Consider the following 23,125-nt stretch of genomic DNA (forward strand, 5'->3'; position numbering starts at 1 on the left):
ATTAAGTTATAAATCTTAGAAATGAGTTAAAAATCTAACCTAGATAAACCAGTCACAATCAAACCGTGCATAAAACTGAAAAAGTTGACTGGCAACGCTGAATAAAACTAAGGAGGGAAACTGTATGTCGGATATTCAGCGGTTAATGTCAACATTCGCTGGCGAATATCGACACTCACCATTGTTGGATATTCACAGTAACACAATAACCAAATGTTTCCTGGATTTCATCAGATTTTGCATCCTTTACCTCCTAAGAAATGTGTTGCCCCTACAAGGAACAACGCATTCCTCATCGTGCAACAAGACCCCTCCTAATTAGTTGAATTTTTGGTTAAAAATGAATTTATTTGCAGACAGCCTGCCTGATTCATAATTTTTGTGACGACAAGGTTCCAGTTCTGTCACCTGCCCTACTTGGGGAAACTACATGGTTGGGGGTAGACGCATCATTAATCAATTTTTTTTTTTTTTTTTTTTTACTGATCTTTTCGCTTGAGAAGTAGCCTAAGTTTTAAAACAATCATAAGTAATACAATTTATATAGCATGCTATGTTTCTTTTTCTAGCAATTGACTATCGACCTGAACGACATAGTTTATATTGATCATTAACAGATATCTAAGCAAAATGTACGATAAATTTTGCTTCCAGATAGGATAATTATAAACAATGACTAAGAACTATTAGTCACATTTCATTCGGAACACAATCTTGGTGAGGGGGATGTCCCCCTATATTTGTTGCTCCTCCCCATCGATTTTGAAAGTTACATTGTTTTGTGATTCTTGCTTAAAGAAATTACAGAAATCCGACCCCCTTATAGATATTAAAACATAACTTTTTGCATAAATTTGGAGATAAATTCTTTACTTACATAGGAACAAAGTTGACCCTACTCAATGCCTCTTTTCGTCTCTTTCTGGATATAATAGTCGTCTTAATCGTAAATATACCCACCCCCCCATCATATATGCCATGTCAAATATATATATATATATATATATATATATATATATATATATATATATATATATATATGCCTCCTCCTCAATGCGCTCTTTACTCTACATTTGTTTTAGAACCTTTAAAAAGGGTATTATTCTGATAAAAACATGAGTCATTCATAAATAATTGGAACAAAAATTCAAACTTTAGTACAAAGAGCGTGGTATTACGGAGAAAAAATGTTTTTTAACCTGACAGCATTTTGTTATGTAGTCTTATATGGATATCACTCCCGGTGCTTGGCCCTCAAATAAGCGCAGTTTGGTTACTATTCTATAGTAATCCTTTACTATTCCATTCGCACAGTTACTATTACTCTACAACATTCGAATTCTCTTTATATCTTCCAAAGTTCGTCATCCTAACATCCAAACCTCTATCAAAAGATCATGCTTTTAGTTCCTTCCATTCAATGGACCCTATCAAGGACAGGCTGGCTCCAAATGGACTGGCAAGGGGTCATACGAAGAACTTACAGGTAATTGGAGCCCCTTTTTATTATTGTTACTTTTTATGGCACTTGGTATTAACCAAGTGACATATAGCAATCGCAAATTCTGTCGGTCGGTCCCGGTTTTGCTACTTTAGGCACTTTCAGGTAAGCTAGGACGATGAAATTTGGCAAGCGTATCAGGGACCTGACCAGATTAAATTATAAATAGTCGTTTTCCCGATTTGACCATCTAGGGGGAGTGGGGGGCCGGTTAATTTGGAAAAAATAGAAAAAATGAAGTATTTTTAACTTATGGGCGGGTGATGGGATCTTAATGAAATTTGATGTTTTGAATGATATTGTGTCTCAAAGCTCTTATTTTAAATCCCGACCGGATCTGATGACATTTGGTGGAGTTGGAGGGGGGAAACCTAAAATCTTAGAAAACACTTAGAGTGGAGGGATCGGGATAACTTGATGGGAAAAATAAGCACAAGTCCCAGATACATGATTAACATAATCGGAACGAATCCGCTCTCTTTGGGGTAGTTGGGGGGGGGGGGGTAATTCTGAAAAATTAGAAAAAAATGAAGTATTTTTTACTTACGAACGGGTGATCGGATCTCAATGAAATTTGATGTTTAGAAGGATATCGTGTCTTAGAGCTCTTATTTTAAATCTCGACCAGATCTGGTTACATTGGGGGGGATATGGGAGGGGGAAACCTAAAATTTTGAAAATACTTAGAGTGGAGGGATCGGGATGAAACTTGGTGGGAAAATAAGCACAAGTCCTAGATACATGATTGACATAACCGGAACGGATCCGCCCTCTTTGGGTTAGTTGGGGGAGGGGTTATTTCTGAAAAAGTTGAAAAAATGAGGTATTTTTAACTTATGAACGGGTGATTGGATCTCAATGAAATTTGATATTTAGAAGGATATCGTGTCTCAAAGCTCTTATTTTAAATCCTGACCGGATCTGGTGACACTGGGGAAGTTTTGGGTGGGGGAACCTAAAATCATGGAAAACGCTTAGATTGGAGGGATCGGGATGAAACTTGGTGGGAAAAATGAGCAGAAGTCTTACATACGTGATTTACATAATTGGAACGGATCTGCTCTATTAGGGGGGGGGGGGTTAATTCTGAAAAATAAAAAGATTACGTATTTTTAACCTACGAAGGAGTGATCAGATCTTCATGAAACATCATATTTATAAGGACCTCGTAACTCAGATCTCTTATTTCAAATCTCAACCGGATCAAGCGTAATTGGGGGGGGGGGCAGTTGGGGGGACCGAAAATCTTAGAAAATACTTAAAGCGGTGAGATCAGGATGAAACTGGATGGGTAGAATAGAAACCTGTCTAAGATACGTGACTGACATAACCGGACCGGATCTGCTCTCTTTGGTGGAATGGGGGGGGGGGGTAATTTTGAAAATTGAGGTATTTGTAACTTACGAAAGGGTTACCAGATCTTAATGAAATTTGATATTTAGAAGGATCTTGTGCTTTAAAGTTCTAATTTTAAATTCCGACCAGATCCTGTGACATTGGGGGGAGTTGGAGGAGGAAACCGGAATTCTTGGAAAACGTGAAAATTCGGGTATTTTTATCATACGAATAGATGATCGGATCTTTATGAAATTTGATTTTTAGAAGGGATTCATGTCTCAGAGCTCTTATTTCAAATTCCGACTAGATCTCTTGACATTGGGGGGAGTTGGAGGGGGAAATCTTTGAAAAACACTTGGAGTGGAGGAATCGGGATGAAGCTTGGTGGATAGAATAAACGAATGTCCTTGATACGTGACTGACAGAATCGTACTGGATTCGCTCTCTTTGGAGGAGTTGAGGGAAGGGGTTCAGTGATTTGGCGAGTTTGGTGCTTCTGGACGTGCTAGGACGATAAAAATTGGTAGGCGTGTCAGGGAGCTGCACAATTTGACTTGATAAAGTCGTTTTCCCAGATTCGACAATCTAGAGGGCTAAAGGGAGAGGAAAAATTAGAAAAAATTAGGTATTTATAACTTACGAGTGGGTGATCGGATCTTAATGAATTTTGAAATTTAGAAGGACATCGTGACTCAGAACTCTTATTTTAAATCCTGACCAGCATTAAGCCTCTTATTCCTTTTTAAATCAATCTATTGATTCATAGAATTTTGTTAGAACTCATACTATATGATCTCTTGGCTCTTAGCTCTTCTTGGCTCGTCGCTAGTGCCATATGAGCTCTTAGCTCTTGTTCTTTTTTCTTTTTTGATTAATAGAAAATTCGGAAAAGCAACTTCAATATTAAAAAAAAATATTCTACCAGAAAAACTGACAGGCCGGGTGAAGCGAAATTATGCCTGATTTATTTTGTCGTTTTAATTTTTTATGGACCCAATTATTTAGATTGGGACGAGGGTCAATGACATGACTCTGTAAGCTCAGCCAAAGTCAAACTAGCTGTAAATGGGTACCCGAAGAAATCTACGGCAGGTAAACAGGAAGGCTGTGCGAAAACACAAGATGGTGCCCCCCCTTGCACTTCCTTGGACAAGGATAAATATTCCTTTAAGTGAACCCGCTGGACTAATCGTGTTTCAATCCATAAGTTGTAGGGAAATTGGATTCGATACTGCTTTAAAGTGTTAGAATGAGAGAAAGGTTGAGATGGCTAGGACCCGTGCTACGTATGAAAAATGGCAGACAATCAAACATACTACTATGAGCCAACTATCCACGGACAAAGGGAATACAAGTTTTCTCCAAGTTAGACGGTCGAATTCATAAGGGAGGACTTAAGGGAAATTAGAAATTTTAGGAAAGGTGTAAGGAGGGTGGCTCTAGATATGTTGTTAATGTACGGTTACTCTACGGAGGAGAAGCGTCCCTAGCTATGTGTTAGGCAGCTTGGTGCTGCAGTGAGTTTTAGTAGTTGTACATAATTCACAGAAGGTATTGATTCAAAAAGTCTTCACACCTAACATTCTCCTTTTGTTTTTATCTACATAGTGACTCGAACTTGGATCTTTCTTTTCCAGAAGAAAGGATAGTCTTTTCCAAAAGGATAGATAGTTTTTCCAGAAGAAAACAAGTATACAGTTAGATTACCCATCAGATACATTTCCAAAACTGTATACTTGTTTTTTTTCTTTCCTATGCTATTAGTTGTGATGCTTGCGCAATCCTAAGAAGAAAATCTCGATGAGATCTTGGTAACTTTAAATAGTTAAATTTTGCACTATTGTCGAAGAAAAAGTGACCAATGCCTGGTCTGGTATTTGACGTTTCTTCAGTTCTTTGGTGTAATCGTAAGGCAATATTACCATAGTAACAAGTACTTGATCTCAGTTTCTGAAACTAGCAAATTTGCTAAGTTAAAGAAAGCAAACAATAGCGGTAAGATCTGTCAAACGCTAGATGGAAGTAGCGATATTTTTTAACCGTAGTACAAATCTTCAGTCCCAGTTTCTGCAGTTTCTAGAAACTTTCATTTGATCACTAATTAGGCTACTATTTATTCATCTGCCCGGATAATCCTCTCAATACTTTCTATATAAAACACTGAATTATGTCTCGTTGTACGAAAAACTGATTGAAGAATAAACGGGTTTAATTTCTATAAAGCAGTGAACAAAAATAAAATATATAAACTACACTTTAGCTAACAAAAATAAAAATACTCCGAATATTTCGGCCCCACGTCCGGGAGCCTTTCTCTTCGAAAAAAAAAAAAATTTTAAACCAACAATTTAAGACTTTTTTAAAGACATAATAAATAAAATGCCACGACAAATAAAACACAACAAATAAATATAAACAATAAAATAAATAAGAAACAAACTCACATTATATAACAAAACTCCTGCACTGACGGTAATAATTTTAGAATAAAACTAAAGCAATTGTATATAATGAAACTTTCCTCTGCCATATTTGGTTTATAAATGGGAATCTATTAAAAATGAAAATTATAAATACTTGCAACAACACGAAAACAGGTCACCTAACCCCAAATCCAATCAAAATCTTGCAGGTTAATGAAATAAAGTTATGAATTATAAATTGAATGGATTTTTTCATTTGCTATTTTAGCTGCCGTCCGTTGACTTTTTACAGTATTGACCTTGCTTTAACTTTCGTTCGCAAGGTTATTACTTGTTTCGGGACAATTATGCAAATCAATACTCGCTGAAGTTTTTAACTGGTCTTTAATTAAACTATTATAAATTGAATTTATTTTAAAATCCCCTTCATCTCTATTGATACTAATATAGAGATCTATCCCCCATAGATAATCTTTTTTATTTCTATAATTTCTATGAAACTTTGTTAAAGTCCTACAGACTTATCAACAATTTTTGTCTGATCAAATAAAATACTGTGGTGAGGAAAATTATACACGTGTATAATTTTCATTTTTAATAGATTCCCATTTATACACCAAATGTGGCAGAGGAAAGTTTCATTATATACAATTGCTTTAGTTTTATTCTGAAGTTATTACCATCAGTGCAGGAGTTTTGTTTTATAATGTGAGTTTGTTTCTTATTTATTTTATTGTTTATATTTATTTATTGTGTTTTATTTGTCGTGGCATTTTATTTATAATGTCTTAAAAAAGTCTTAAATTGTTGGTTTCTAATTTTCATTTTTTTTTCGCTGAGAAAGGCTCCCGGACGTGTGGCCGAAATATTCGGAGTATTTTTATTTTTGTTAGCTAAAGTGTAGTTTATATATTTTATTTTTGTTCACTGCTTTATAGAAATTAAACTCGTTTTTTCTTCAATCAATTTTTCGTAAATGGAAAAGCAGTGTGGTCTAAGAAATTATTTATGTCTCCTTGCTTACTTTCCGTACCCTACAGTTTTAAAGCAACTTGATTCCCTGTGGTTAATTTTGCCCATTTTTTTATTTCGTTTATAGTACTTCATTTTTTTTTCTCGGTTAGATGTTTTTCATGTGTTGTTTTGAGTCTTTCGTTGCGAAAGACTCAAAGTCTTAGTGGTTTATAGTCAAACAACATAAAACTGCGGTTTATTTGCGGTCAAGGGATGGTGGGATTGAATGCCCCTGTTTAACAACGTATGCAGGAATTGGTGTCGGGTGTTGGGTCACAAATCCTTCATATCCCTTATTCTGTGAGAGGTATCAGAAAACTATGTCAAAATAAAAACAAATCTTGGGATTTCGGGGGGGGGAGGGACCCCTTGCGTACGTGCCAGCCCATGTCTCCCACTCACCATATTTGAATCGTGTTTCATCTGTTTAAAAATATGCTGATTCGCTGATCGCCGTACCAAAGTATGGTTTTATGAGGCAAGCACGGTAGTAAAATGTGTCTGTTTTCTTCACATAAATTATGTACTTTTTCAGGAACACAATCCTCATCATAATGTAAAAGAAGCACAACTTCAAAAGAAGAAGAACAATGTCTATAAAACCTAGCAGTTGGATGTTATTTAGAGGAGAAGAAGAGACTCAACGACACCTAGTTTGATACCAATGGCTAATGACGAAGTAGGATAGAAGTTAGTAGACATTAATATGGAAAATAAATTCGTATTATTTCTTGGATAACGGCTGAGGAATATCGGATCTCTTTTGAAATAAACAGGGGTATAAGGCTTCTTGAAATTCTATCAAAGGCTGAAACTGAATTAAATGTGGTTGACTGGCAATTATCTATTTCTATTTTACCATAATATGTGCTGTGGCTAGCATCCTTATGTGCTATTCTCCCCCTAAAACGTTTATATGGCACTTGATATATACCAAGTGACATAGAGCGCTCGCAATGTCTGACGGTCTGTCTTCCTGTTTGTCTCGGTTTTGTCAGTTATGACACTTTCAGATAAGTTTAAACGATGAAATTTTGCAGTTGTATCAGGGACCAGACCAGATTAAAGTAGAAATAGTCGTTTCCCCAATTCGACCATTTGGGGGGAGGAGGAGGGCTAGTAGGGGGACAGTTAATTCGAAAAAAAAATGAGGTATTTTAACCTACGAACGGGTGATCGGATCTTAAAGACATATCATATTTAAAAAGATACCGTGTCTCAGAGCTCTTATTTTAAATTATGACCTGATCTGGTGACATTGGGGGGACTTTGAGAGGGAAACGTGAAATCTTGGAAGACGCTTAGATTGGAGAGATCGGGATGAAACTTGGTGAGAAGTATAAGCACAGGTCCTAGATACGTGATTTTAATAACCAGAACCGATCCACTCTCTTTGAGGGAGATGGAGGGGGGGGGAATTGGAAAATAAGAAAAAATGAGGTTTTTTAATTTACGAGAAAGAGTGATCAGGTCTTAATGAAATTTGATATTTAGAAGGACCTCATAACTTAGACGTCTTAGTTTAAATATCGACCGGATCCTGTGTCATTGAGGGGAGTTGAAGGGGAACCGAAAATCTCAGAAAACGCTTAGAGTTGAGAGATCGGGATGAAACTTCATGGGAAGAATAACCATACGTCCTAGATACCAAACCAGTCTGTCGGTCTGTTGGTCTTTCCTGGTTTTGCTCGTTTGGGAACTTCCAAATAAGCTAGGACGATAAAATTTGGTATTCGTCTGAGGGATCAGACCAGATTAAATTAGAAATAGTCGTTTCCCCTATTAGACCATCTGGGGGGAGTAGAGGCCCCTTTAATTCGGAAAAACTAGAAAAATTGGAGTATTTTTAACTTAAGAACGAATGACTGGATCTTAGTGAGATTCCATATTTAGAAGGATACCGTGTCTCAGAGCTCAGAGATTATTTTAAATTCTGACTGGATCCAATGACATTCGGGCTAGCTGGAGGGGGAAACGTGAAATCTTGGAAAACACTTAGAGTGCAGAGATCGGGATTAAACTGGATGGGAAAAATAAGCACAAGTACTATATATGTGATTTACATAAGCAGAACGGATTTACTCTCTTTGGGGGATATGGGGGGGGGGGGGGTAATTCAGAAAAATCAGAAAAAAAAGTTATTTTTAACTTACGAACGATTGATCAGATCTGAATGAAATTTGGTATTTTGAAGAACCTTATAACTCAGACCTTTCATTTTAAATTCCGACTGGATCTAGTGTTATTGGGGGAAGTTGGGAAGAGGGGGACCAACAATTTGGAAAAACGCTTAGAGTTGAGAGATCGGGATGAAACTTCATGGGGAGAATAAACAGAAGTCCTAGATACGTGATTAACATAACCGGACTGGATCCGCTCTCTTTGGGGGATTTTCCGGAGAGGGAAGGGCCTAATTCGATAATTCGAAAAAATTAGAAAAAAAATGAGGTATTGTTTACTTACGAACGGGTGATTGAATCCTAATGAAGTTTGATATTAAAAAGGACTTCGTGTCACAGAGCTCTCCCAATCACCATGACCACAATTCCAGGGGTAATTCTTAAAAAAAGTGGTATTTTTAATTCACGAACAGGTGATCAGATTTTAAATAATATTTAGTAGGATTTCGTGTCTCAGTGCTCTTATTATAAATCTTGACTGGATCCAGTGACATTTGGGGGAGTTGGAAGGGGTAACCGGAAATCTTGGAAAACGCTTAGAGTGTAGAGATCGGGATGAAACCTGATGGGAAGAGTAAGCACGTGTCCTAGATGGGTAATTGAAATAACCGGACTAGATTCGCTCTCTTTGGGTTAGTTGGGGGGATTTACTAGTTGTGGTAGTTCCAGATAAGTTGGGACGATGAAAGTTGGCGGGCGCATCAGGGACCAGACTAGATTAAATTAGAAATTGTCACTTCCTCGATTCTTAATTAGGAGATCGATTGATCTTCTTAAGTATGGCTTTTGGTCTAGGGGTATGGTTCTCACTTAAGGTGCGAGAGGTTGCAAAATGCAGGACCATCCTAATTTTTGCACGAAGATCAAAACTAGATGGATGATCAATATAACCATTGCTGAAAGTTGGCCGGCGTATCAGGGACCTGACCAAAATAAATTAGAAATAGTCACTTCCCCGATTTGACCATCTGGGGGGGGGGGGGAGGAGGATGATTAATTCGAAAAAATTTGAAGAAATGAGGTATTTTTAACTTATGAACGGTTTATCGGATCTTAATGAAATTTAATATTTAGAAGTACCTCGTATCTCAGAGCTCTTAATTTAAATCTCGACCAGATCAAGTAACATTGGGAGGAGTTGGAGGGGGAAACCGGAAATCTCGATTTAATGCTTAAAGTGGAGAGATCGTAATGGAACTTGAAGGGAAGAAGCTCTTGGCTCTTCCGACCTCTAAACAAGTGCCATGTGAGCCCTTGGCTCTTGTTTATTTTGGAGTTTTTCTAGGGACTAGGGAGAGGATACCAATTTTTGTGTGACCGGTGTTTAACAAATATTTCTTACTTAGAATTTTTTAGTTAGAAAATTTTTCTTGCTTAGAGACTGTGGACAAATTTGCACAAACTATTCTTGAGTTAAATCCTAATATCGATGAAGGGCGAATTTACCGTTTATCCTTGAGTTAATTGACGCTATTTGATTTCAAGATCTACTCTCTAATTGATAGAAATAGCAAAAGCTACACATTAAAACTAAAATGTAAAACAACTAGTATAGTAGTTCGTGAGAATTTATAATTACTAGCGTAATCGTTTATGTGATTTCCCTTTTTGTCTTTCAGTTAGTAAAATTATATTTTTATAACAGAAATATCATTTTGCTGATAGAAATTTAAAGGAGAATTTTAAGAAAGGAAATTAAAGGGAACATAAATGAAGTTTGTTACATTAGTAACAATTTGAAAATTTTGTAATGTATATGCTCATTTACAGATAGCCGATTAGTTAGAGCCGAATAATGTATCTTTGCTTACGGTTCAAATTTTCAACTATTAACAAATTTTCCTTTGACTAAAAAGAAGATTTAAACAAATGCAAAAGCCATCAAATGCAAACAGTAAGATAAAATTTATTTTAAAAATAACTCACAAGCCTGGTCTGGCCAAATTTCTATTCTGAAATAAAAACAAAAGCAGAACAACGTATAAAAGGCTTATAAGCAATTCCATATATAAAAATGGCAAAGGAATGCACCGTCAGTTTATAAAAACAATCATTAAAAAATTTAAAACACCTATATAAATTTTTGGCCAGATTATGGGGGCTATAATTTGAAAAAGACTTTGATCTTGAAAAAGGGGTCAGTACAAGTGTAAAAAACAATTTTTCTGGATACAAGGGGCATTTTTATTTCGTATCTTAAAGTCAAGCAGTATATCTTGAGGTCAAGAGGCTATTCTTTCAATGAAATTCATTTGACTGGATTTTTGCAAAATTTATGTGTGCCAAACTAAAGAAGCATATCTCCATTTGCGGGTGCCTTCCTCAGTTGAATGAATTTTTTACGAACAAACAGTTATTTGACGGAATTCCCTCTTTAGTTTCTTACATCCAATTAATTATTTAATTTTTTCATAAACATACGTCGTTGATATATATATATAAATATTTGACGAATCAGAAGGAGAAACCTTATTCAGGAGCTATAGAAAGGAAATAGGTGCTTTTGCTATATGAATAATATTGATATTTTTAATATACAATTTTTAATTGAGGAACTTATGACACCGAGTAATTTCAGGGAGGACGCAGAAATTTCGTAAGGTATATGATCAAGAAAAAGAGGGGAAAATTAATCCTAGAAAGGTAATCTCCCCAAACAGATATGTAGGTTGTAAACTTTCGAGAAAATTACTAATTGAAAAAGCACTGATTTCTAAAACTCATTATTTAGGTTTATTTTAAAAGTAAGTTGGAATTATCAAAAACAGATACCCGAATAGTGCCTTAAGCAGCAAAAAAGACTGGCGTCATTTCTCAGAGTCACATGAGGAGCATGACTTCGCATGGTACTCACCGCAAAACTGAATTTTGTAGTGGTTTCAAAAATTGGTAGTCATTCGACAAATGCACACTGGGCAAAGGCTACAGATCGTTCTTTCCCTTTCCACAGAGATCATTGAACGTATTTCACCTTTCACTTTTTTTTCGACTTATAATATAACCAGCGAATAACCAGCGTTATTACATAATGTATGATTGTTCCTTTTAAGTATGGCTTGTGGTCTAGGGGTGCGATTTTCGCTTAGGACTCGAGAGGTCTCAGGTTCGAATCTCCAACCACCGCAATTTTTACATGAAGAAGATACGAAATTAGTTAAGCGATCGATATAGCGATCGCCAAAAGTTGGCAATGCCATTTGGAGGAGTTGGAGGAGGGATATGGAAATCATGAAAAACGTTTAGAATGGAGAGATCGTAATGAAGCTTGGTGGGAAGAAGCTCTTGGCTCTTCCAAACTCGTCGCAAATGCCATTTGAGCTAATGGATTTTGCTATAAATTTATCGTGGAAAGAAATAGGGTCTACAGAATATATTTAAAATCTTCTCAAGATAAATTTCCAACTTAACTCAGGCTCCTACTTGAATCGTCGGACTCAGCTTGTGTAGTGCTTTCACGACTCCTTTACTCGCAGTGATTTTTATATGAACAATATGATAAATTGAAGACCATGGAAACCAGAAAATCAAGAATTCGCTATTTTTCTTTTGTCTGCGTACTAGGCTATTATACTATAATCTCGATTATCCCCCCCACCCCCCTTCATCCACAAAATTTCCAGGCAGAATTTTTACAAATTCTCCTATATTAACGAAATTGTTTTAATTTTTTTAATTAATTAACAGTTTCATTTTGACTATTATTAATTAATCATTAAAATTATCTAATTAATATTAATTACTATGATTTAATTATTTTATTTATATTTATTTAATGTACTTAGGTGTACGCTAACTAATGTGCTTAGTTAATGTACGCTCAAGTTCTTGATCTGACTAAAACTGGAGTCTCTGTCTCCATTTGGAGATAATTAGCTCAGTCTCTGTTAGATAAACGGTATGCGTGTAACTTAAACTACCGTGTAACTAAACCCCAAGCAACTTAACCACCGTGGAACTGAACCCCCGTGTAAGTGAACCTCCGTTTAACTAAACTTAGTGAAATTGTACCACCATGCAGATCAATACTATTTAATTAAGCCCCGTTTAATAGAACCCCCATATATTTGAACCCCCGTGAAGTTCCTCCCCCGTGTTATTGAACACTTTCAATTAAACACCTTTGTAACTGAACCCCTTGTAACTGGACCCTCGTGCAACTGAACCTACGTGCACCTGACCCCTGTGAAGCTGAACCCCAGTGCAACTGAACATATGTGCACCTGACACCCATGAAGTAAACCACTTACTGTGGTGCGCAGCGTTACAGCAACGCGTGGCAGGGTCAGCTAGTTATACATAAAATGTTCAGTGACATTTCCCATTGCAAGGATGAATTCATCAGCATCAGAGACACAATCTATTTTTATTAGATATTCCGAAAATTTTGAACACTGCTTTTGGATGCTAGTATGTAGCTTTGCTAATGAATTTGAAGCTATGCTAATGACTACGTTTGCCTTTTCTAGCAGTAGCTTAATTTCAGTGGTTGAATACTTTCTTTTATTTTTTTTTGTACATATCAAAGATAGTATGTAAATTTTCTAAATCTGACTTCATATTTGCTACAGTCCTGGACCTATAAGCCCACTTTTCTCTATAATTTCTTACAAATAAACTGGATAGCATGTTATTAGCCAGAGTTGAGTTGTGTGTGTGGACTGGCTTATGAAGCAGGACATATCAAAAGACTTGGCGCTGGTTTTTTGCTTAGCTCTGACTTTTCTTTATAATTTTTGATGGATAGTTTTTTACTTTTTTTGTAGATTTCATTGCAAGATCAGGCAGAGTTGAGTTATATGAGAATGTTCAGTGATGTTTTTCCGTCATCTTGCGGCATTTTCAAAAATTCTTAAAGAATTTGATGACTTTTTTTGTTTTTCTCTTCTGTTTCTTATAAGAAAAATCAATCCCTTTGTATGATTTCGACATATTGTAAACAGTAACCTTTTCAATGTGATTTCTTTGATACAAATCATCACTCCCGTATTTGGTTCTTTGTTTCCAAGAGACTGATTTAATGTAACTTTGATGATTCTCTTCATTATCTCTATATTTAATATTTTTCTGGATTGATACAGACTTGATGGTCTTCAGGCGATAAGTCGTCATTTTTATATCCATCCAATATACGTTCTGATGCTGATTAGACGTAATTCTTATGGTACTCTTCATTATCTCTTTATTTGATATTTCTTTTGATTGATGTAGACTTGATAGTTCTCATGCGATAGGTCTCATAATTTTTGTATTTATCCTTTATACGTTCTGATGCTGACTTAACGTAATTCCGATCTTACTCTTCATTATCTCTATATTTGATATTTCTCTGGATTGATATAGACTTGATAAACCTCAGGTGATAAAACTCATCATTTTTGAATCTATCCTTTACACATTCTGATTATAACTTAATAGTCTTCAGGTGATAAGTCTCTTCATTTTCGCAACTATCCTTCACACTTTCTGATGCTAACTTGATACTCCTGAGGTGATAAGCCTCATCATTTCTTTATTAGTCCTTCATATGCTCTGAGGATTAACTAATGCGATTCTGAAGATACTCCTCGTCAGTGTTATATTGTTTTAAAACTTGACGTTTTATTTAGTCCTGCTGCTTTCTCAACATGCTTTAAATCTGAGAACATCCTGGTATTTTTCAATGTGGTCCTTCCTTTTTCCAGCACCCTTTTTAGGTTGACTTTCATATCCTTCCTCCTCCCTAAGTCTTCGTTTGTTCTTGTGATACCATTGCAATTGCTGTCTAATTCCCTGTTGAATTAGAGAGATTTTCTTCTTTCTCGCAATATTTGTAACTTAAAAAGCCTAAAAAAAAACGAAAAACTGCAAACGTGAAAAATGATTAGTAAGATTATCCAAACAGAGAATTAAAAAATGTCAAAATCACTTGATGCAACATCTGAAAAAACAAATGAAGCATAATTAGTATTTTTAGAATAAGGTAAAACAAAGAGAAAGGTTTGTATATCGATTACAACATAAAATCCACACAACATCAAATCTAAAACAGCATACTTGCCAAAGCAAAAATTTAAAATATGAACGCAAAAAACTGAAATTATTGTCTACAGTATTCTGAATTCAAAGATGAAACTGATTGTCTGTTGTAGTTAAACGTTTTGTCTAGTTAAAACTAATTGACCTGTAAGTGGACCCAAAGGTGTGCTGACAATGCATACATGATACTACTCAAATGGGATGTACATGAAATATTTAATCTTATGAGAATTAAAACATGGATGTTTTGGTTTATAGTATCCCATTGTACTAGCAAAGCCCTTTGTCTAGTTAAAACTAATTGACCTGTAAGTGGACCCAAAGGTGCTGACAATGCATACATGACACTACTCAAATGGGATGTACATGAAATATTTAATCTTATGAGAATTAAAACATGGATGTTTTGGTTTATAGTATCCCATTGTACTAGCAAAGCCCAATTTTCTTTTACAGTTTCACCAAATAATTTGTAATTATAAGCAGTAGCTTGGCTACAAGCTGACATTGATTCACCTTCTACAGCAGAAAGGGCAAAAAATGTACTTTTTAAAAGAAAAGTCTAATTTCCTTCAGTGCCAGATAAACTTCTGAATATGAGCATCTCTAGACTATAATTCAAAGAAAAACTTGCAATAAAAGAATACTCACTTGAATGGACGGTTTTGAGTATTTCCTCAACCACATACCTTCCGCAACCCCTAAAATTGTTACAGGTGGGTGTATTGAATTGGTTTAGGTTACAGGGGGTTTATTGTCGATAAAATATGGGGGATTCAACTTAAGATGACGTCATGGGAGTAAAATAATTGAGGGACTGACTGAGGACACTGTTAATAATGCTCAATTTTTTTGGTAACAGAATCTTCGTAGGGGTTGATGAGTCTTACTTTATTGCATAGATTTCCTACTGAGTGTTCCTAAAGAAAATAAGAATTATACCTGGTGTCTGGATTTATAAACAAAAACGATATAAAAATGAACAATGAATTTATACAAATTGACTGGTTGATGCACTTCAACAAATTGTGTATTGGAACAAACATAATCTTAGTTTTATAAGCAATATTTTGTTTTTATTAAAGAGTACTTCAGTAACTGAGTTTTGGCATTGACTAACTTAAAAATATTCCTTCTTTTTCATATGTGTTAGCTTGTTATAGGATGTTTGACGTCCCTCTAACCAGAATCTCGCGGTTTCTCAATTTTGGTTTCCCATGAGGAGGAATCGTGTTATTGTGACATTAGCTGACCACAGGTTTAGATTAAAGGGAGATACATCAAGATTTATTTGACGTATGTTCCAATTTATGGAGCATATATTCGGTATATAATTAATATTTGTTTATGAAATTGGTCATGAACTCATGCTGAAGTCACGAGACCGTAAAAGCTAGTTTTTTCATCCTGATATTGGTCTGTTTACTTTTATTATGGTTTTGCTAAATTTTCGCTATTTAGACATCAGGTTGCGAAGTAACAATTTTCAAACCCATAGATTGTAAGAGAATCAAAATGTTTAAAATCACATATCCCTCTCCCTGTCGTAGAATGATGTCCTCATCATTCGGAAAAATTTTTCAAAAAAAATTGTATTGTCCTCAAATTCTGTATTGTTTATTAAGTTCACAAATATTTCCTTCATAGCGTAATTTTTGTTGTTTAAGTCTATACATTTATTTTTGTATTTTATTTTTATTCTAACACCTGGAACTATGATAATTAAGTTAATTTATTGACATAATTTAATACTAGAATGATTATAATCCTACACCTCACATTAATATCACACACTTGAAGACAATTCAGGGTTTACACTATGTATACCTATTTTCAATAATTTGATTTAACTTATCTTTCCATTTGATTCTAGGTATATCAAAATATTAAAGCATAGTAGTCATGGAACTTATATATCATCAATTGGAAACACTCTTCGGTTTTAAAATGTTCTGCACGTCACTACTGTTCTATTCAAATAAGTTTGTCATGCCGATAATCACAGCTGGCACAGTTTTGTCAAAATTTATCCTGAAGTTTGTAATTTTTGTTTCATATTTATGCCCTAATTTTGATCGTGTCCTCTGCCTGTTTCTCTTTTTGATTAGGATAATTAGTGTTTACTCTTCGTTTATTCTTAAACTCTTCACTAGGTTTGTTAAACTTCTAATGTTTCTTATAAATTTGTTAAAGATTTTTTTTTTAGTTATTGTCTTTGAAAGATTCGTTTTAGAAAGATATCAAAACCTTACTCGTATACCTCGTTTCATTTTTACTATTATAATTTATATCATTTAATTATTGGGAATATTTAATTTAATTATAAATTAATTTATTGATTACAAATTATAATTGTAATTTAGATCCCTTATTGTGTCTATCACCGCCACTTCCAAGAGTTGGCTATTTAGCTAGTGGTTTATTTCTGATAAATTTGGCACACTTAGTTTCTTTTGGAGACCAAGGGTTTAGCTCACGGTTTTGGAGGGTGAATTTGGGGCTTTAATTTCTAAGTTTTGGATTACTCTAGGCTCTTTTCTACGGCATTTATTTTGTTAGTAGCTGTTATTTATAAAAGCAGGTTAATTAGCTAAGGAGTGTTGGCGTGGGGATCTTCTGGGGACTGATCTGGAAATGATTTCGTTGTATTTCTTTTTAGGATGTAATTTTTTGAAGTGATTTTACTTTTGTCTGCATCCTTTGTCGCGTGTTTTGACTTTTTACGTTTTAAGAAAATTTTATTTCCATTTAAGCCGTATTCTTGGGCAGTTGGATCATATAGAATTCGTGTATCACAGCGAATTTCATCTAATGTGTAATGAATGCCTTTTCATTTTACACAATTTTGATTTTCTTCAATTTTATAAGACATTTTTGGAGTTTTACACTTGTCTATTAAAAGGATGTCACTTTCAGTTGGGTTCTTACAAAACCAGTAGAGAATATCAAATTTTCGCTTAATCTTCATATCATTAGTTGAAGGCATCTTAAATTTTTTTCCGTTTTGCTAATATATTTGATTTTATTTCTCTTCAAGCGGGTTGATATTTTGGGGTATTGCCCAAGTTCAGTCCATATTTATAGGTGTGGAGTTTAAATTTTCTTAATTAAGGTACCTGATTTCGACAAACAATTCTTTATCACTGTCGTCTTGTATTAATATGGCTGCAGAATAGATAACATTTTCCTTCGCGTCAATTATAGAAATAATTATGTGTCTATAATTGCCTTTGCCATGATTTCGAATGATTAAATAGAGGTACTTGGTTAGGTCGAAATTCAGAAACAGCAATTCAGAAATATTGATGACAGAAACTTTAAAAAAATACAGTGTATAAGAAATTTTCAAACCCTTCCGTCTGTTTGGGTATAGTAAATAACCATAAATCGTTTCGTAAATTGATAAATATTTCTCTTTTGTGCTTCCTAGCAGAATTTCACATGATTGGGAATATCTTGTTACTGTGATTCTTTTAGAAAGAGATCTAGCATACATGACCCTCTTTTTACGTTATAGATGGGTAATATCAGTTGTCAAACTAAGTTTTTAAATGAAACGCGTTCCTTTAATTCCTAGACGTTTGCTAGTAAATATTTTCTTCTGTCCTGATCAATGAGCATATATATTGCTTCTGGTACGATGCTCATGGAGGAGTTAGTCTCTGCAATGTTAATAGGGAAGGTAGATTTTTTATATAAGTCATATATGGACTGTTAATTGATCAGAGGAATTTTTACTACTCTGTTACGGGGGGGGGGTAGTGAAAATAAACGAATTTGGTGGGAACTTTAGCTTAAGGGGGGGGTGGGTTTGCCGTGAGGTACTTCGGACTTTTCTAAGTCTTAGTAGTTTAATGTTGAGGTGAGATATGGGAGCTAAATTATTAACAGAATAGAAAGGTTCTGTAGACAATCCCCAGTAACCAGGGAGACAGAATCATCTCAGTGATGTTCGAGGTCTCCTAAATAGTATAGATTCCCTTGGGACCGTACCTGATGACTAGAGGAACTGTACCTGATGCCCCAGTACATAGACAAAAGATGATCAAGGACAATTAAGTTTTATTTACTTACAGTATACAACTTTGGATAAAACAGCTCCAATAATTTATAGCATGAATATACACTGGAACTTGACTATTATAAAAATTCTCCTGAAACTGAACTACCCACTGCCTGCGTTGAGCTGATATAAGTCTAACGCGATTTCTAAACAACAACTTGGCGGACAGGTTTGGTGACCTGGGCGGTTGACCTCTACCGCTAATGTTACCATACCGCTGGTATTCCTCAATCATGATACTTTGACTAGTTTCCGCACCCAGAAGTTATTGTTGTAACAAGGATTTCCCTTCTGGTTTTGAGTTAAAAAAAGTAAGGTTCAAATAAACCTGTTGGTTGGTTCCAAAAGGAACATTTAACTTGTGTCTAAAGGCACGTAATCCACAAAATATTGAATAACTGCTAAATTTTAGATTCTATAAGACTACTTAATCTTTTTTCTAATTTGAAATTTACTGAAGGGGTATTTTTCTAATTTGAAATTTACTAAAGGGGTATGACTGAGAAATTTAGTCCTGAATTTAAGAGTTTCTAGAGGAGTATGGATGAGAGATTTGGTCCTGTATTTGAGAATTTCTAAGGGGTATGAATGAGAGATTTAGTCCTGAATTTTATAGGGGGGGGGGGGCTGGTCTATATGTTACATATCCCTTTTCCCGTTGTAGATTGATGTCCCCATTAATCAGTCTAATCCCTCTCTTTAAACATTGCATCAATCCTTATTGTCTATAAAAATTTTTTATTCTAATTCCATAACCTTATAATGATGATCTAAAATTTAAGAAATATTTTCCTTCACCTTGTATATATATATGTCTTGCACCTAGCACTAAAAAAATTACATAACAACAGCACTTGACATTAACTGTTATTACACATGAATACCTGGTTCCAATTGTTTGTTTTTATTTGAATTATAAACAATTTTAACTTTTATATTTAATTCTCAATTGATCTCAGGCATTTTAACAATAAAGTTTAAAATATACAACATTATATAAAAAAATTACCCCTGGTACTTTTATTTAATTTAAATTATTAATTCACTATTTGGCACTTTTAATTGTTCATCACTTATTATTTTGGAATATTATTTTCACACCAATCACAATTTTCGTGTCCTTGCCCTATTTACTGATTGAACTAATATAATGTCATTTTCTAATCTATCACCTTTTAGTGTTTTTTGTTGCTTAAAAATTTAGCAATTGTAAAGACTGTCTTGTTTTTACGCTTTTACAAAATGGGAAGTGCGGGACCCGGAATCACCTATCCCCAGCAGTTTAAGTACAAAAGTACCGCCGGTACTACGGCTCTTCCGTCCCGTTCCCGCTCTCTTCTGCATTTTAAGCGTTATCTTTATTGTCTTTAATTCAATCGACTGAGGTAGTATTTAAGACCTTACTTTGTAGTTGATTCCTAAGTTTATAAAACTTGGGTTTAGGATGTTCTGTTCTAAATCTTCATCTAGGTCTGTGACTGCTGATATTGGGTTTCCATATTGAATTAGGTTATCATTTATGGTGTCTTCGTGGGTATGTTGTGATTGTACCCGCTGGCTGGATGTTACGTCTTCTCTAGTCTACGGTGTTCAGTCAGAAAGATGAATATGATTGTAGTAAATAGTTGGTGCTATTTGGGATGTCACTTGGGTGATAGTTGTCTGGTTGAATCAGATGTGCTCTTCGGGCATTCTTCGGTGGTTGATAAATCATGATAGGTGTTTTCCAGTCCTTGACCATGACGTATCGTCGGCCAATGTCAAGAGTATGCCAAATTCTGTAATAAAAAATTTCCAAGCAGAATCATGTTGTCAACACATAAAATGATACTAGCAATACGATAATATGAAGCATTATTATAATGTAAAATTGGCATAATAATAACATAAAATTGCATAATAGTAATATTATTTAAAAATTCAAAGGGAAATTGAAAGTACAATTTCTAATAAGAAATTTTAAATTCTAATAATTCTTCAGGTACATTTGAAGTAAAGTGAGGTATAAGAGGTTATATAATAATTAAGAATATTTTTATGTGTATTACGGTATTACTATGTTATTATGATTACATGTAAATATAAAAACACTGAACAAAAGAGGGTGGTTAAATATAAGATTACATAGAGGTCTTAATTTATTCTGGATCATACTTTAATCCAAATTTTTTTTTTTGAACTTCCAATGCGTGATTAGTCGAAAAGTAATACATTTTGCATCATAGCCTTTCAATCATCACGCCTTGGCATATTTTTAGTTTGGAAATAGAGTAGTAAAATTACAAGAGACGACCTCTTAAGTCTCTTGCACAAAAAAAAAGAAAGGAACGAATTTTTTTGTGCCTGTTGGAGGTCTATATTTACATAAGATTTTCCGCCAAGAGTATTTTTGATGTATATGCCAAAAAGTAATACAGTATATTGCATCATAGCCTTTTAGCTGTTATACACCAACAATATTTCCTACAGTAGGGAAAGGATGTTAACGTACAGGAAAAGACCTCTCAATTTTCCTGTATTCTTACATCCTCCCTGTTAAAAAGGCTTCAATATCATCAGGAGCAGTAGGGTTCAATTGATGCATCTCTTGTCCTTCAATTACATCATTATTTATCCTTTTTCGCTTCATGAGTTTCCCATAAATAATTGTTAGTAGCGCTCTTATTGTTAGTGAAATAAGGAATACCATGAATGTAGTGATTATAATATTATGCCATGAGTTTGGTGAGAACAATCCGTATTGGCTCTCCCCGTATATCAACCTTCGGTCTTCGTCAGTGAATAAGGGTATTTGCATATCTAATGCTTCCTTTATTTTTGTTAATTGCATTGTACCTTTAATCTTTTCTATTTTTGGCCAATTGGATGTTTTAGATTCCTCATCATTTATATTTGGAATTGTGAAGGACAAGTTTATTCCTTGAAAGTTTATTATTTTTGGGCTCATGTCGTTAATGCTGGTTGTGATTAGAGGTGTTTGGACAGTTGTTTCTTTAGTTACAAGTCTGCAACCTTGTTTGATTGTAATAGTTCCAACGTCCTGTAACAATATTTCGGTTCGATAACTGGGGTCAATTTTTTCTGTATTGTTATAGCAGGATAGGGTTCCTACCGTCTTTTTAGGTACTGTAAATAACCATAAATCGTTCCGTAAATTAATGAAAGTTTCTCTTGGTATTTCCTATTAAGGCTTCACAAGAGTCTGGAATATTTTGTTCCTGTGATTCCTTTAGGAACAGATCTAGCATACATGATCCCATCTTTACGTTATATATAGGTAATGTTAGTTGGCAGACCAAATTTTTAAATGACACGCATTATTTTAATTCTTCTGCATTTGCTAGTTGGATTTTCTTCTGTCTTGATCTATTAACATATATTCCGCTTCCGGGACGATGCTCATGAAGGAGTTTGTCTCTTATGTTGATAGGGAAGGTAGATATTTTGTACAGGTCATATATGGATTGCTGATTAATTAATGGAATGGTGACTACTGCAAACAGTTGTTCATTAATCTCGGTGATATGCACCTTTAGTTTGGTATAATATAAAAACAAGTTAGCTACTTCTGGTTTTACTGGTAAGTGGAGACCAAATGTTAAGTGAGTTTTTATTTGGTTTAGGATGTTCTTAAGGTCCGAGGGATCTACTAAGTCGTAAGAAAGGGATCCTCCTGTTAATTCAAATAACGCGAATTCAAATTTACTGACATCAGTAGCTAAGTTCAACAAAGACATGATAACAATATTGAGTGACACCATTGTTAGGCTGGAATCAGAGATTACTCTGTCTACTTCATTTTTTAAATAGTTCATTGTGTTGACTGTTTTTGAGATTTTCTTGGATATGGCCTCAATTTTGTCCTTTTGATAGTTGGCGATACTTGCTTGTATTTTTTGTACATGTAGTGTTGTATTCATGGCTGTGTTGAGCCTTTTAACATTATCTCTTAATATATTTAAATCTTCTTCGGTTGACTAACCGAATAGTCGAGAAGCAAGCTCCCCTACTATTGGGATTAAACTTGTTGATCTTTTATATTTACTCCTCCGGAAAAATACAGGAAGCATCCTGTGTTTTTTGGTGTTTGACATATCAGCAATGTCAGAGCAATGGCTAATTATGTTAAGTTGAAACTTCAAGGACTTGACGAAAGGGCTTTCAGACTGACCCAACAGAAATCCGTTCAAATACTGCTGCTACTAGCATTACCATTATTATTATTAAAGCTACTACTAGCAATACTAATACTAATGAAGTTAATATAAGGTACAACCAATGTGCCAGATGCCGACGACATGTATTCAAGTGCAGGGCGACAACCTGTATTCAGGTATAGGGTGACACGCAGTCAGGAGTGCAACTTTGACACAAGCTTTGACTTGGAGTGAGAATATAAAAGCTTAATGAAGCATTATTTAGCGTCGGAGATCTAGATTGGACATTGATTGACTAGTAACCAATGTTGAACAGAATAAATTATGCGGATTAGAAGGATTGTGGATATGACTTATGGTACGTTTAAAGAACAGGTTAGCAATCTGATATTCTTTTTCGTACACTTGTACGGGGCGACGGCCATTCTTATTAT

General features: G+C 34.8%; 1 long non-coding RNA gene across 1 annotated transcript; it reads left to right on the forward strand.

Annotated features, from left to right (window-relative positions):
* Nucleotides 1–1,066: 1,066 nt before the first annotated feature.
* LOC136042396 (uncharacterized) lies at nucleotides 1,067–17,223 on the forward strand. The gene is made up of 3 exons (XR_010621286.1): nucleotides 1,067–1,486; nucleotides 6,812–6,966; nucleotides 16,345–17,223. It is a non-coding gene; the product is annotated as an uncharacterized LOC136042396 (long non-coding RNA).
* Nucleotides 17,224–23,125: the final 5,902 nt, after the last annotated feature.

This window comes from Artemia franciscana, unplaced genomic scaffold, assembly GCF_032884065.1.
Source record: "Artemia franciscana unplaced genomic scaffold, ASM3288406v1 Scaffold_1231, whole genome shotgun sequence".
In the NCBI taxonomy this organism is placed as follows: Eukaryota; Metazoa; Arthropoda; class Branchiopoda; order Anostraca; family Artemiidae; genus Artemia; species Artemia franciscana.